At 39.8% G+C, this 14,305-nt stretch overlaps 1 protein-coding gene across 1 annotated transcript in view; it reads left to right on the top strand.

Moving 5' to 3' along the window:
* Positions 1-382: 382 nt before the first annotated feature.
* Positions 383-14,305, top strand: part of FHL5 (four and a half LIM domains 5) — a 56,650-nt gene continuing 42,727 nt past the window's right edge. The window contains exon 1 of the mRNA XM_027551374.1: positions 383-590. The gene's annotated coding sequence lies outside the window, so the exon portion shown is untranslated. The remainder of the gene's footprint in view (positions 591-14,305) is intronic.

Here is a 14,305-nt window from a genome sequence, read left to right as displayed (position 1 = left end):
CATGGGGTCGCAGAGTCAGCCATGACTGAGCGACTAAGCATAGCACACAGCAACCCATAAGAAGGATTCTGTCACTGAAATAACAGCAACAATAACAACCAAAAGAAAAACAAAAAACAGGAAATACATCATTGTCTATAGAAAAAATGTTTTAATTTAAATATACCCTCAATTTAGCCTAGGCAGTGGGAATTTCTTGAGTGTATGTGAATGTCTGTATGTGCACTTTATACTTAAAACTTTCTGGAGATTATCTAGACGTTTCATGTACTAATTCTGGCAGGATTTCCCTTTAAGGATGTCCTGCAGAGAATTTGCTACTCATAATTTTAAGTAAAAATTGACGAGTACTTTTTCAGCCCAGTAGGAGTCAGCTATGTACATGTCACAAGACTTGGAGGAAACCCACACACCCTCCTATTTTCTTCCACAAAGTTAAAAAGGCTGCAGTTGGGAGGGACCCTCAGTTTTGGTGGCCCATTCTGTACCTCTTGGAGGTAACATATGAATGTGTTGGAGGGGAAAGTAAATCATTATATATTCTCCTTTCATCCTGTTTAAACTGTTGGAAGAAGCGGCTTTAAGAAAAAGTAAGTTTTGTTTTCTTCTCCTTAATGTTGTCTTTGCATTTCTAATTTTTTTTTTAAGTGCAGGAGATTCTTATAAACTTTCTCATGGCTACTTAAAGGAAACTTTGTGGTGACTTGGTTTTACTTGGCAAGCAAGTATATATCTTGAAGTTTCTTAGAAACTTTTTAAAAGGCATTTGAGCCATCAGTTATCAAACTTTATATGCTGAGCTTTTCAGATTTCTCAATTTGATGCCATGTGTATAAAGGCAACGTAGTAGCCAGATAACTCTTTTGCGTTGTCTCCTGAGTTCTGAAAATTGTCTATAATTGGAGATACAACTTCATTGTATTCATAAAAAAGGGAATGACTTGATTCTAGGGTTTTAATTGGCTTAATTTATTTGAATGACTAACTTTATCACTAAGGATATTTTATGGCTGGATTTATATATCCAGAGCACAATTTAAAGTCATTTACAGATTTTGAGTTAGTGAGATTCCTGCTATTAAAAAAAAGAAAAACTGCCTATTTTTCACAAGCAGGCATAAAGACAATTCCTAATGTTAGGCTTTCTAAGATTGAATTAAAATGTCTGTGTGTCTGACCCATGTGTAATATGCTGAATGAATCTAAAGCACTGCTTCTTGAAACAGATAGTATTATGAAAGCAGAAGTATGCTTCCCATATGTGTTTATACTTTTTCCCTCTCTAATCAGATTCTTTTTGGTGTCTGTTATCCATTTGAAAACCAAATGCAACTCAACTTGTCAATTTGGGTTTTGGAAATGTGGGAACCAAAAAGAATCATTAATAAAATGTGTAATTCTTATAAATAAAATGTAACAAGTCATTTTAGCTGTCATTTCACATTCACAATATTATCATGTATAGGTTCTAGGATTTTTATTAGCAACATATATGGGTTAAAATTTAGCACAAACAATTGCAGATATACACATCGCACAGGATATTTCTTAACATATTTGTTATGGTATGTGCCTAAAGCCATAATCCAAACTGCTTGGTGGGAAAGGTAAACTCTGACATCTGTTTTCTACACTTGTTCTATTTATTCCCATGTGTTGTCATTAGCTGCCAATTCCGGGACTGTTCTACCTAAATAAGAGCAGCAGATTTGTGCTTTAATGTAACATCACCTCACTGACAAGTCTACCTCTTATTTTTATTATATTTGCCAACAACATTCTGAGTAAAGTTGGATTAGTTTGGGTTGCTTAAGCAAGGCTAGCAACTTTCTACTATAATTTTGAAAATAAAAATTTTTCTAGAACATGCTGCATAAGCTTAGATTTGTTTTTTCACATTTTCAATCTAGGAAATGACCTCTTTAGAATTGAAAACCAAATACTTGGGTTCACGTGGAAAGTTCTGAATCAGATGTCAGTTAAACAACCTTATATTTCCACGTTCTTGTAACTCTCTTTATCCTTTCTGATTGTCATCATTTTTCTTGGTTACCTTTTGGCCCCCTGGAAGGAACTGTGAATAGGAAGGGAAGGAGAAGGAGGATACGGGACTCCTTCCTGCCACAACAGCTCAAATCCCTCCAAAATTATCAGCTTGAGCACTATCTCCACAATAGACTTGGGATCACAGATTCTCTTAACAATCTGAGAATCAATGGACATGTCTCAGAAGAAAAAAGGCACATGGTATATAGACTTTTTATCCTTAACATTTCTGGGGTTGATACACTCTTGAAACCTGTTCTTGAGTATTCTTGAGGTGTCCTGATTATGAACTACTATTCTCTATGAAACCTGGAGTTGGGTTTATGCAATCTTTAAATGGATTAAGGTGGAAGTATGTCTGACTCTCTCAATTTACCCAAGGACAGGAAAGGTTAAGGCAAAGATTTTAGCTGAAGATGACATTTAAGGGTTAATTTTTGAAGTAGATACATAGTCATACTTGTTCTGGACAGCATGTCCACTGATATAAAAGTGGAAGATTCAAATATCAGAAGTTTCTTCTGTGGAGACTAATGCTTAGAAAGGAAAGGTGATAGGACTAAGCCTCTAGAGACCCCAGAATGTGGAACAGGTGACTGAAGGGGGACCTACCTATTCTCTGGCCATTCTCCCAAATCCCCATACCGACCTATTGGTAGATTGGGGCATAAAAGAAAAGATCTAAACCAGTGCCCATTATCTCATATCTTCTACTTCAGGGTTCACACACTTTAATCTTTCCTTCTTTATTGGCTCCTCTCATCATCATATACTTCTGCACACAGTATATCATCTATGAGGACTTGTCTAATCATCGCCCAGAAAGGGTTCGGCAGGGCAAAGTCTGGATGGCTCCTTCCAGCTGGTTTATAGATTGTGCGATGTCCTCTGAGTTGCTCCCTCTTGACAACTGAACTCGCACAGTGTGATAACCTAGTGATTGCACTGTTTTCATCAGTCACGTTTTTACAAATGGGTAGACTCATTCATCGGAGAAGGCGATGGCACCCCACTCCAGTACTCTTGCCTGGAAAATCCCATGGATGGAGGAGCCTGGTAGGCTGCAGTCCATGGGGTCGCGAAGAGTCGGACATGACTGAGCAACTTCCTTTTCACTTTTCATTTTCATGCATTGGAGAAGGAAATGGAAATCTAATCCAGTGTTCTTGCCTGGAGAATCCCAGGGACAGGGGAGCCTGGTGGGCTGCCGTCTATGGGGTCACACAGAGTCGGACACGACTGAAGTGACTTAGCAAAAGCACAAAATCATCATTTAAGCATATTCAAATCCCCCATCTTGAAAAGCTTCTGCTTCATTACCAAGCTTTTCCAGTTTACCCTCATTCCTAAGCTTTATAGATCAATGTCCTGAAAGTATTGTCTACACTCTGTAAAGAATCCCCATTTTCTTAGCCCTCACTTCTCAATCTATTGCTGTCTGGCTTTGATCCTCATCAGTTTTCCCCAGCTCTCACTGAGGTGATCAATCGCTAGTGTATTGCTAAATCCAGCAGAATTTCTTATTCTCTTCTTACTGTTTCAGAACCATTTTACCTTAGTCTCCACTTTTCCCATCTTGAAACACTCTTTACCCAGAGCTTCCATCATGTCCAACTCCTAGTTTTCCTCCCACCTCTAAGACCACTACACTCAGTCAGTTTCACAGATTCTTCTTCCTCTTTCCTTTATCCTAGACTTCTTTTCTCTTTCTGAGCAATGTCACAGCATCAGTTACAGTCTATTCTATATGCTTAGGTGTCTGAAATCTTTATGTCCCGCTAAGATATCTTTCCTGAGCAACAAACCTCTATGTCTGATTGTCTGCTGAATATAGGACTTCCCAGAGCAGGTGTAGACCTTAGTGAATACAATGGAGTAAGTGCAGGGACATGAAGGGCAAGCCGGGTAGAATTTTGACCTAGAATTTGCCCTGGGATCCCTTTCAAAATGTCCAAGGAATTTATGTGGTTTCCTCACTCACTCTTTGGACCTGACTGAATAGCTCTCCTTGACTTTCCCACAGTCCTCTCAAGTCTCATTTTAATCTAAAAGTAAACTCATCAACCAACCGCCTCTCATACTTTCCACCCTCTTCCCCCAAGTATCCTCGTACAGAAAATGACACCATGATACAACCAGTTGCTCAAGCCAGAAACTGGAGGTGAACTGACTCCACCTCTCCCTCAATTTATATGCCCAAAGAATCTCCAAATTCTGTTCACACTACCTCATCCACTCACCAGCTTCCCTCCTTCGTCACTGCCATCGCCCTATTTCAGGCTGCCATCCTCCTTTATTTGGTGAACAGTAGTCCTTTCATGGGTCTCCCTGACTCCAGAATTGCCTTCTTTGGCTTCACTCCCCATACTGAAGCCAGAGTGATTGACGTGAAACTATTGGTCTAAAAATAGATTTGATTTTGACCATCTCTTACTTCAAGCCTTTTCCTGACTCTCCACTGGCCTTAGGATAATGTCCAGATTCCTTCTCAAAGTTAAAGAGAAGCAGCAGAGTTCAGTGGGCTACAGCAGAAGTTCCAAAACTTTAAAGTGCTCAGGAACCACCTTGTTAAAATGTCTATTCTGATTCTGTAGGTCTGGGTTGGTGCCTCAGTTGTTGCATTTTTAACAAGTTCCCAGGTGATACTGATAATACTGGTTCATGGACCGTACTTTTCATGCTAGATTGGCTGGAGCTCAAGTCTCTGTTGTATTCCTCACTAAATCTGATAACTTAGAAGAGTCACTTAGTGTGCACACGTGTGTGTGTGTGTGTGTGTGTTATTGTCCTTGTATATGAAATGAAGATCAGGACAGTATAAAATTTTCTTAGGTTTAAAATGAGGAATAAATGTGTTATATTAAAATTACAACAGTGTCTGGCACAGAATAAGTATTAAGCACAAGTTATTTTTCTTACTAGTTAAGACTAAACTGGAGAAGGAAATGGCAACCCACTCCAGTATTCTTGCCTAGAAAATCCCATGGACAGAGCAATCTGGAGGACTACAGTTCATGGAGTTGCAAAGAATTGGACACGACTGAGCAACTGAGCCCTGAGCACAAGACCCTGAATAACTTAGCCTCTATAGTCTTCTCCAAAACAGTTTTTACTGTTGCACTGACGGGCACACCCAGGCATGCACACATGTGCGCACACACACACACATAACACACACATAACACACTCTACTTCTCAGTCACAGCAAATGACCTTCAGCAAAGTAGGAATTGAGCAAATGCCTCTTTTCTGCCAGGCCTCCATGGGCACTTCTCCACAGAGCTCTCTGCCCACAGACCTAACTCACCTTAGTCATATCCAGGTGCTCCTTTCTCTGGAAAGAACTTACAGACCACCCTCTACCCAAATCTATGTTTGGTACCACTTCTTCATATTCTCAAACTGCCAATGTACCCTCTTGGGCTCACATTATAGTCTCATTTATTTCTCTTCTATAAGACTGTATGCTTCATTAGAGCAAGGGACTACGGCAATTACTGCTGAATTTCTAGCATTCTACACTCTGTTGCAAGTTTCTGATGATCAGTAAGAAAGAATGCATTTTATAGACACATTTTCAAAGACCATAAAATGAGACATGGAGACAGGGAACAAAGATTTAAGATCTGATGTAATAGAATGAGCTTCTCTGCAAATGCTGCCTCTGGGTTGCACTGTTAACCCACTGGAAAGGGGTGGGGGGAGTTTTAAATTCATTAAATAAATATGCAAGGCTAAAAAGTCAGTGCAAGAGTGATAGTGTGATACAGAGGAAAGAGTCAAAGCTTTGAAGTCTGGTCCATGTTAAGTCCTCTGTGAACTTGAGCAAATTAGTTCGCCTCACTTCCTTAAATGGAATAAAAATACCCATCTTGTAGAATTTTGTTTTAGAACTATGCTACCCGTAAATTCTGCTTATACAATTCTGCTGCTCCTGGACCTTAAGATTTTCCTTTGCTTATTCATTTTGCCAGAGCAGAATTATCAATGGACCTTGAGTTTTATTTTGCAGTAGACCATTTGGATGTATCAGGTTCTCCCATCTCATTATTTAAGAATACACTTTAGGTTTTATTTTCAATTTAATTGCAATGAGAACATGCACTGTAGATGATGGGGAAATCAGCTTCTGGGATTCTTGCTTTCCAGCTTGATTCTGTTCTCTTTAAAGATCTTTTATATTTAATGATTCTTGCTGACAATTTAAGTAAAATGCCATTATCATGCAATTCCTAATACTTTTTAAAAGTCTATTAATAGCTGTCCTGGTCAAGGTATCAAACAATTTATCATTTTCCTGACAGAGTCAAAAAGTCATGTTCATTCCTTCATGTATTCACTTTCATTCAAGTAAAGTCAGTATAGTATTAATATCTATAAAAATATTGGTCAAGGTTATCATGAATCTCTCCACTGTGCTGATAACCTTTCATGGGTGAACAAGGAGATGCCTATGATAAATTTTGACCAAGGCTTCTCAGTATAGAACAATGCTTTGACTTTATGTAAAAATTTTTTCTTCACATTAAATTCAGCATTTCTTTAGCAGTTCACAGATGTAATTTGCATGCAGGGAGAAAAAATGCATCTGACACCAAGCTATCATGTCACCTAAATGAAGTTGTAAAAATTATTTCTGGCCTTGTAATTACAATCATTCTATTAATTTGATGCCTTAAACATTTCTACACTTACACTATTACAGAAGATTCTAATCACTGAGTTTTTTTTTTTATAAAATGTATTACTACAATCTAATTTTGTTCAATATTTTTCCTTATTTTCAAAGTGTATATTATGCATTGTACAATTTAAAAAGTAATGAACAGTAAAAAATTTTTTTAAAATCTGTAACATTAATCAATAATTTTAACATTTGAGTATATTTTCTTCTAAACTTGTTTTCTACTCTTCAAAAATATTTATGTGGTCAAGATCACATTGATTATTTAATTCCTACTTTTTTTCCATTTAAAGCAATATTAGGAGCATTTTGCCATGTCATTAAGTAATTTTCCAAACACCATATTAATAATTTCTAGTGTTATTTTAATACTCTTGCCTGGAAAATCCCATGGAAGGAGGAGCCTGGAAGGCTGCAGTCCATGGGGTCACTGAGGGTCAGACACAACTGAGCGACTTCACTTTCACTTTTTACTTTCATGTATTGGAGAAGGACATGGCAACCCACTCCAGTGTTCTTGCCTGGAGAATCCCAGGGACGGGGGAGCCTGGTAGGTTGCGGTCTATGGGGTCACACAGAGTCGGACACGACTGAAGTGACTTAGCAGCAGTAGCAGCAGCAGTGTTATTTTAAAAGTCATTTAGTAAATAATTTTATATTTTTTAAGCAGTGTGCAGAAGTTCTTTTCAAACTCTCCAGGTTCGATGCACGATACTGGATGCTTGGGGCTGGTGCACTGAGACGACCCAGAGGGATGGTATGGGGAGGAGGGAGGAGGGTTCGGGATGGGGAACGCATGTATACCTGTGGCAGATTCATTTCGATATTTGGCAAAACTAATACAATATTGAAAAGTTTAAAAATAAAATAAAATTTTTTTAAAAATCTACAAAAAAAATAAAAAAACACTCAACAAAATATAACAAAAAAACACAAAATGTATTTTATGTTTTCTGTAAATGGAAAAGACAGTAAATATTTTAGATTTCAAAAACTATTCAACTCTGCAGTGAGAGTGCAAAAGTAGCTACAGACTGTAAATGAAAGAGGCTGTGTTTCAATAAAACTTTATAGACCCTGAAAATTGAATGTCATATAATTTCACGTATCAAAAAAGTTATCCTTCTTTTGATTTTCTTTGATCACTTAAAAATGCAAAAGCTATGTTTAGGCCTCAAGCCATGAAAACACAGATTGTGGCTGGATTTTTGTTCTTGAGATGGAGTTGGCAACCTGAACTCAGCAGCCTAATACCAAGAACCTTGGCTTCAGCAAGTTTGAAAAAGTTCCATGAACACAAAAATGTGAATATATTCTTAAGGAGAGGTAAATAATTTTTATTAGGTGCTAAGATATTCTTTTGAAAGGATCAAATATTTGTCTTTATTTAAGTAAAGTAGTATTTATCTTTTTTTTTCAAAATTTTTTTTTATTTTTAAACTTTACAATATAGTATTGATTTTGCCAAATATCAAAATGAATCCGCCACAGGCATACATGTGTTCCCCATTCTGAACCCTCCTCCCTCCTCCCTCCCCATACCCTCCCTCTGGGTCGTCCCAGTGCACCAGCCCCAAGCATCCAGTATCGTGCATCGAACCTGGACTGGCGACTCGTTTCATACATGATATTATACATGTTTCAACGTCATTCTCCCAAATCTTCCCACCCTCTCCCTCTCCCACAGAGTTCATAAGACTGTTCTATACTTCAGTGTCTCTTTTGCTGTCTTGTATACAGGGTTATTGTTACCATCTTTCTAAATTCCATATATATACGTTAGTATACTGTATTGGTGTTTTTCTTTCTGGCTTACTTCACTCTGTATAATAGGCTCCAGTTTCATCCACCTCATTAGAACTGATTCAAATGTATTTTTTTAATGGCTGAATAATACTCCATTCTTTAGCTAAAAATGTTTAAAAATTACTGCTGTAGATAATAGACCCGAAAGCACTTTGTAAACCACATGTGTGTGTTAGTCGCTCAGTCGTGTCCAACTCTTTGTGACCCTATGGACTGTAGCCCGCCAGGTTCCTCTGTCCATGGGATTTCCCAGGCAAGAATACTGGAGTGGGTTGCCATTCCCTTCTCCAGGAGATCTTCCCAACCCAGGGATCAAACCTGGGTCTCCCGTATTGTGGGCAGATTCTTTACTGTCTGAGCCACCAGGGAAGCCCTTGTAAACCACAAATCATTATTAAAATATCTATTAGTACTTTGCTTATGATACTTTTCATTCAGACACCAAGTGATCTGAAAAAAATTGATTAATGAAAATAAATGTAGGCATTATCAGAATTCAATCTGAAAAACTGATACTCAAAATTCAAAAATCTTATAAACTGTAATCTAAAGAGGGACTAGATAACAAGTTAAATTACTAAAGACATTTAAAATAGAATTAATGGTTATTCTAATCGAGGTAATTAAAATATTTATTGTTTTTTGACTGAGTCAAGAGCTTAGAAACACTATTCATTTCTTCACTTAGTTTTTGTTAAGTTTTAAACTACAAAGTTAAAATAATCAGAGAATCCTAATTTACCATTCTGATTAATAAAAACTAGCCTGTGTATGGAGAAGGCAATAGCAACCCACTCCAGTACTCTTGCCTGGAAAATCCCATGGATGGAGGAGCCTGGTAGGCTGCAGTGCATGGGGTTGCTAGGAGTTGGACGTGACTGAGCAACTTCACTTTCACTTTTCACTTTTCACTTTCATGCATTGGAGAAGGAAATGGCAACCCACTCCAGTGTTCTTGCCTGGAGAATCCCAGGGATGGGGAAGCCTGGTGGTCTGCCGTCTATGGGGTTGCACAGAGTCGGACACGACTAAAGTGACTTAGCAGCAGCAGCGTGTGTGTGTGTGTGTGTGTGTGTGTGTGTGTATTCTGTCTTTTCTCCTCTCCTGCCACATGCATATGCACACAGCACAACAAAAGGACTTAGGAATAAAGCCACCTTTATTGGAATGTATGTATGGATTTGAAAGTCCCACTTACTCATGAACCTCTCCTTTCAGAGTTCTAGGACAATTGTGAAATAGATACAGTGTCATATATGAATCAATTTATCATCAATGTTTTTATTGTTAAGGCTGGGTTAGAAAACAGAGCTATTCCCTGAGACTGTGCCTCCCAGCCTGAACTGAGCTTATTTGCAGAGAGGTAGAGAACTTGGACTCAGTGCTCCTTCCTATGGCTGGGTGGCTGCAGTGGGCTCCCTCCAGAAGAGCAGAGTTCAGGGCTATGCCTTGGCAAATCCCACTGGAGGGAAGTGGGAGATACTTGAGTGGGGTCCTTTGCCCAGTTGCTTCTCGGTTAAGTGACTCCCCAGGTAGAACAGAATCAGCAAGTGAAGGGACAAACATTTCACCTCCAAAACTTTCCAAAGACAAATTCCTTTACATGGCCAGTATAGAAATCTGAGAGAAATGAGAGATTCCTTAATATGATTTTTAATTCAAAAAATATTCCTGCTTCTTTGTATAAATGTAAGCTCTGCCAGAATTCCAATAAGGATGATGCTATTAAAGTGTTGCACTCAATATGTCAGTAAATCTAGAAGACTCAGCAGTGGCCACAGGACTGGAAACAGTCAATCCTCATCCCAATTCCCGAGAGAGTACTAAAGAATGTTCAAACCATAGGACAGTTGTACTCATCTCCCATGCTAGTAAGGTCATGCTTAAAATCTTGCATGCTAGGCTTCAGCATTACTCAAACCAAGAACTTCTAGATGTCCAAGTTAGGTTTAGAAAACGAAGAGGAACCAGAGATCAAATTGCCAACATTTGCTGGATCATAGAGAAAGAAAGGGAATTTCAGAAAAACATCTACCTGTTTTATCAACTACACTAAAGCCTTTGACTGTATGGATCATAACAAACCGTGGAAAGCTCTTAAAGAGGTGGGAATACCAGACCACCTTATCTGTCTTCTGAGAAAGCTGCATGCGGGTCAAGAAGCAAGTTAGAATGTTGTATGGAAAAACTGGTTCAGGATTGAGAAAGGAGTATGACAGGGCTGTCTGCTGTCATTCGGCTTATACCTATATGCTAAGCACATCATGAGAAATGCTGGGCAGGATGAGTTACAAGCTGGAATCAAGACAGGTGCAAGAAACATCAACAACCTCAGATATGTGGATGATACCACTCTAAAGGCAGAAAGTGAAAAGGAACTAAAGAGCCTCTTGATGAGGGTGAAGGAGGAGAGTGAAAGAGCTGGCTTAAAACTAAATGTTAAAAAACTAAGATCATGTCATCTGGCCCCATTCAGTTCAGTTCAGTTCAGTCGTACTTCAGAAAGAGGAAAAGGTGGAAGTAGTGACAGATTTCCTCTTCTTGGGCTCCAACATCACTGTGGGTGGTGACTGTAGCCATGAAATCAGAAGACAATTGCTTCTTGACAGGAAAGTTATGACAAACCCAGACAGTGTGGTGAAAAGCAGAGACATTACTCTGCTGACAAAGGTCCATATAGTCAAGGCTGTGGTTTTCCCAATAGCTATGTATTGGTGTGAGAGCTGGACTGTAAAGAATGCTGAGAGCCAAAGAATTGATACCTTCAAACTCTGGTGTTGAGAAGACTCCTGAGAGTCCCTTGGACTGCAAGGAGATCAAGCCAATCAATCTTAAGGGAAATCAACTCTGAATACTCCTTGGAAGGACTGATGCTGAAGCTGAAGCGCCAGCAATTTGGTCACCTGATGCCAACAGCTGACTCATTGGAAAAGTCCTTGATGTTGGGAAAGATTGAGGGCAGAAGGAGAAGAGGGCGTTAGAGGTTGAGATGACTGGATGGCATCACCGATGCAATGAACATGAACTTGGGCAAACTTCGGGAGATGGTGAGGGACAGGGAGGCCTGGCCTACAGCAAGCAGTCCATGGGGTTGCAAAGAGTCAGACACAACTTGGCGACTGAACAACAGTAACAATTGTAATTTTAGTTTAGTATAAATTTAAGTCATCAATGTAAATTGTTGAAATGCCAAATAAGAGAGATTTTCAGTTGAAGGTATACGTCCCAGGCCTGCTTAACAGTATGGTCTTCAGTTGACCAAGAAGAAAACAGTAGGCTAAAATTATTCATAGCGATGTGTAGCTGAGTTTTGAAAGTTCTGACGTGTAACAGTAAGTGCACCTATCCAGGTATGGACTACCCTCCAAGTGTGGTCCCTCCACAGCTGTAGCAATGATCTCTGGCCTAGTCCACACCCCCACCTACTGCTTCCCTCACAGCTGTGTGGAGTCCTTGCTGCTTCTCCCCACCTTTACTTAAAGACTCGTTTTTATTCCACCTTCAAGCTACAGATCTAAACATGCACATGGGTGCCCAGTTGTGTCCGACTCTTTGCAACCCCATGAACTGTAGCCTGCCAGGCTCCTCTGTCCATTGGATTCTCCAGGCAAGAATACTGAAATAGATTGTCATTTCCTCCTCCAGGGAATTTTCCCTACCCAGGGATGGAAACTGCATCTCCTGCATTGGAAGGCAGATTCTTTACCACTGAGTTACAGCTCTGGAAGAAGCTTTAACTGACATTTTCTAGAAATTTCCTAATTCCAGGGCATCCTGTGCCTACATCCAAGTATGTCCAGATGCCCTCTCCTTTCTCCTTTCACTGCCTCTTATCCACAACATTTAGTGAGTGACCAGCTCGTGTTGATAATATGCTAGACACGAGCTAGTTTGGGGCCAACATAGCATCTGTCCTGCCTGAAGCTCCGCTGAGCAGGAAGGACAATTAACTAGGGCTGTGGTGCACAGTGTGTGCTGACATACGGAGAGCCATGGAGTTTTAGAGCCAGGACTCTGGTCTGGTGGCAGAGGGATGGAGTAAAGTGCTTATTTGTAAGTCTCTCCCATGCCAGAGTAGAAGTTTTGCACAAGGAGAGACCCCGTTTTACCTTCACTGCCAAGCACTATGTTAGGCACTCAAGAGCTCTTTGTGAAAACTATAGAAATAAAGTTCACCATGTTCAGAGAACCGTTTGATGTTGTTGGGTTTAAAACTGAAGAAATCAGGTCAACGCAGATGCCAGAGTTTGAAAGGTCTGAAACTCTATGCTAAAGAACTTAGACCAGGGATAGGTCACAGAGAGCAATGTGATTCAGACAGTCATTTAAAGACTCTGGCTCAGTCTGATTTCTAAAGTGGGAGGGGAGTGGCAGTTTGACCCTAAATAGTTAAGATCCTATGGCCAAAGCTTCAGCTTTCTTCCTGCATTCATTCAACACATACTTAGGCCAGGCTCTCTTTCAGGTGCCAGGAACACAGCCTGAACAAGGCAGAGGGCTCTGCTACGGCTAGTGTGACAGGTTGGCAGGCCTTAAAAATTCACACATCGAGTGAGGCCTGGGGTGAAAATGAAAATAAAATCATAACCAGTACTTGTCAACTAATACTGTGAACATTTGGTTTCCAAAGGAATGACAACAGGTTTCCCCTTTGCTTTATACACAGAATTAGCACAAGTAACCTGAGATCCACACACTGTATTGCCAAAGCTGTAACCCACAAGTGCTGAGTGAAGGTGTGACTACTTTGGGTCCAATCATTTTCCTTCGACAGATACCAAGAACTGACTCTGGTTAAATCTCTGAGACTGAGAACAGATAAAAATTAAAGCTGATTTTAAAGATTACCCTATAACTATTTCAGTGGCCACCCACTCCATCACCAACAAATTTGAAACTGTCAAGAGAGTAGCTTGTAATTACTGATTAGTGTTATCAACAAAGTATAGGATATAACCCTGCCTTGTATCTTTTTAAATCACATTCTGGGTAGGAAGATTATTTTGCTTCAGGTATAAATACTAGGAAAATTAGTTAGCCTTAATCTCCACCCCTTCTCCAACCCAAACCTAAACTCCCTCTTCATGGCACATAAACTCACACATACATACACACAAACACACACACCACACATGCACACACATCATTACCTCAATTTTTTAGGTGAGGATGTGGAAGATAAAGCTTTTCTTCCCAACTGCACAGTTAATCAGTAATAACTATAACAAAGGGCTTCTCTGGTAGCTCAGAAGCTAAATAATCTGCCTGCAGTGTGGGAGATCTAGGTTTGATCCCTGGGTCGCGAAGAGCCCCTGGAGGAGGGCATGGCAACCCACTCCAGTATTCTTGCCTGGGAAAATCCCATGGGCAGATGAACCTGACTGGCTATAGTCCATGGGGATGCAAAGAGTCAGACACGCTGAGCAACTAACACACACAACTATAGCAAAAATCAATAGAAATTGAATTGTCTCGAATGTTCGGGGGAACATGTACTTGCTTTTGAGGCTAATGACATGGTTTTGTACAGCTAGTGGCAGCTTGCCTTGAGGCATGTAATGATCGTCTCTCTTCATGCATGTGAGGCTGTAACCTGGACACAGTGAAAAGGTAGAGTGCCAGATACAGATAGTGCCAGCACTAAAGAGCCTCTTGATGAAAGTGAAAGAGGAGAGTGAAAAAGCTGGCTTAAGACTAAACATTCATAAAACTAAGATCATGGCATCTGGTCCCACCACCTCATGGCAAACAGATGGGGAAACAGTGGAA

The sequence above is a fragment of the Bos indicus x Bos taurus genome, chromosome 9, assembly GCF_003369695.1.
Source record: "Bos indicus x Bos taurus breed Angus x Brahman F1 hybrid chromosome 9, Bos_hybrid_MaternalHap_v2.0, whole genome shotgun sequence".
NCBI classification, from domain to species: Eukaryota; Metazoa; Chordata; class Mammalia; order Artiodactyla; family Bovidae; genus Bos; species Bos indicus x Bos taurus.
This window is presented reverse-complemented; position numbering and strand designations above follow the sequence as displayed.